This window comes from Schistocerca nitens, chromosome 2 (assembly GCF_023898315.1).
Source record: "Schistocerca nitens isolate TAMUIC-IGC-003100 chromosome 2, iqSchNite1.1, whole genome shotgun sequence".
In the NCBI taxonomy this organism is placed as follows: Eukaryota; Metazoa; Arthropoda; class Insecta; order Orthoptera; family Acrididae; genus Schistocerca; species Schistocerca nitens.
Window position 1 is genome coordinate 1,165,541,347 of NC_064615.1, and position 3,026 is coordinate 1,165,544,372.

Below are 3,026 nucleotides of genomic sequence, written 5' to 3' on the forward strand. Positions count from 1 at the left end.
GGTTACCGCCTTCGGTCTGTTTTAGACCATATTCAGACCTGATACCGTGATGCTCGATCGTGTGTGTGAATGGAGCAGGCTCTACGAGTCCACGAACGCCAACTGCTAACGCCTACTCCATTCACACCATTCTAGCTAGCATCATGGTGTGAGGTCTGAAGATGGTCTAAAACAGACCGAAAGCGGTGACCTCATTAAAAAGACGTTTCTTGCAGCTGTGACTGTTCATGTTCATTTTTAAGTAATTAAAAAACCGCTGTTCTCCAACGGAAATGTTCTCAAAAATTGCTAATTGACATTGCACCAGAACTTTGCTTTGCTTGACGCGTGCCTGTATTACACTATCACGTTCAAGCTTCCGACATTCCATGCTCAGACTCGTAGAACGTTACCATTTCGCTGGTTATTCAATCTTTTTCCTATGATAACCTCAGCCTTGGCAGTCCCCTCGCGAAGATCCGAAAGGGGGGACTGATCGGCATCTTTTGCTATTGAAGAGATCATCACGACACTTTTCAATGACAGGCTACATATCCTGTGAATATACCCTATACGTCTGTTACGCAGTGGTTTACGTTGCCTTCTGCATCCTCATGCCGTTGATCATTGCTGATTCTTCCACATTTTAAGGCCGGTTTCCCATCCCCAAGGGCATGGGACTGCCGTCAATGTCTGCCTTCGATCCTCTTTAACAGGGTCATTGGCAGTTGTCAACAAATGTTAGTGAAAGTTTTTCTATTCTCAAAAATCGACGAGTGAACACCTGATTGCAATAGTATATCCAGTGAATGAACGGATATTATTAGAAAAAGAAATAAGAACGAAAGTACAGTTTTGTTGAATTTCGCAAAGAAAACGTATTAAAAATAACTCTTTATTGTTAGTGAAGAATGGGCGCTCAGAATTTTGAGAGTTAAGGCTTCCCAAGGTGTAAAACGTCTTCAATGTAACGCAAGTACATCACACTCAAAGGCTAAACTGGGCCATTATAAATATGGATAAAAGAAGTAAATAAAAAAAAGCTGCTGAAAGCAAAAATGCTCGAATTTCCACTTTTCTCGGAAATTTTCCGATACCATTTTGACTAAACACAGAGGTAAAATGGATCATTTCAGCTCCGAGATACACTATGTGATCAGAAGTATCCGGACACTTGGCTGAAAACGACTTACAACTTCGTAGCGCCCTCCATCGGTAATGCTGGAATTCAATATGGTGTTGACCCCCCCTTAAACTTGCTGACAGATCCCCGAATTGCTCTCCAACAGTGGGAAGCAAGAAGGTGCTTAAAACATCGATGTAGCGCTGTGCTGTGATGGTACCACGCAAAACAACAACGGGTGCAAGCCCCCTCCATGAAAAACACGACCACACCTTAACACCACCGCCTCCGAATTTTACAGTTGGCACTACACACACTGGCAGATGACATTCACCGAGCATTCGCCATACTGACACCCTGCCATCGGATCGCCACAGTCTGTACCGTGATTCGTCACTTCAAACAAAATTTTTCCACTGTTCAATTGTGCAATGTTTACGCTCCTTACACTAAGCGAGGCGTCGTTTGTCATTTACCGGCGTGATGTGTGGCTTATGAGCAGCCGCTCGACCTGAAATCAAAGTTTTCTCACCTCCCTCCTAATTTTCATAGTACTTGCAGTGGATCCTGATGCAGTTTGGAATTCCTGCGTGATGGTCTGGATATATGTCTGCCTATTACACATTACGATCATCTTCAACTGTCGGCGGTCTCTGTCAGTCAACAGACGAGGTCGGCCTGTACGCTTTTGTGCTGTACGTGTCCCTTCACGTTTCCACTTCACTGTCACATCGGAAACAGTGGACCTAGGGATGTTTAGGAATGTGGAAATCTCGCATACACCAGTGAAACTCAATCACCTGACCCCGTTCGAAGTCCGTGAGTTCCGCGGAGCGCCCCATTCTGCTCTCTGGCGATGATAATGACTACTGAGGTCGCTGATGTGGAGTACCTGGCACTAGGTTGCAGCGCAATGCACCTAATATGAGAAAGGTATGGTTTTGGGGGAGTCCGGATACTTTGATCACGTAGTGTAGATCTCGTTTCACATAGTTTCAGCTCAATGTATCGGGGGCTCCTGCACAGCTTTGTTGTGGGCAGTATGATGGAAACTTTACTAGTTGAGATATCGGTCCAGGTAGGTTGGCTTATGAATCACCAAGTGACCAAGCCGACAATTTACATTCCGATTAACCAGTGCCTGTAAGAACGGCATTTTCCTTTCCCTCTCCATTGCCGAAGCGAACTTTATGTTGGGTTGTCCCTTCTTTACATCATGGATGTAATGCTGTGAACTTTCTTTGCTACCAACGCAGATCAAAAATCAACGTAACGGTAAAAACAGGATGGACAAACAGGACATGTGTTCGTTGTCGTTCTTCAAAATTCTCTATGGAACACTGACCACAGTCGGAGGCAAAGGTGAACACTGGCCATTCGAACGCTAAATCGCGCGGGATTAGCCGAGCGGTCTTAGGCGCTGCAGTCATGGACTGTGCGGCTGGTCCCGGCGGTGGTTCGAGTCCTCCATCGGGCATGGGTGTGTGTGCTTGTCCCTAGGATAATTTAGGTTAAGTACTGTGTAGGCTTAGGGACTGACGACCTTAGCAGTTAAGTCCCGTAAGATTTCACACACATTTGAACCAACGCTAAATAGTGGTCACCGTATGTCGAAGTACTCTGACGACTTCTGTTTGATCGAGTGATTTAGTAATCCGAGACAAATGATTGTCATGACAAAAACCGCTAGATTCTCTCCTTTATGAACCACCGTAAGGATGGTAAAAAGTACCTCAGGACTTGAACCGAAAAGTGAACAGTCAAATTTCATGTGGTAAAATTTCAAACACTACACTCTGTTTGCATGATATGATTGTATTTGTACACCACTCACATCATAAATGAAGCGTATAGACAATAAATATCCATTAGAAGGCTCAGAATGCAATTTCTACTACAAATGTCTCTATTTTGAGATTTTTAA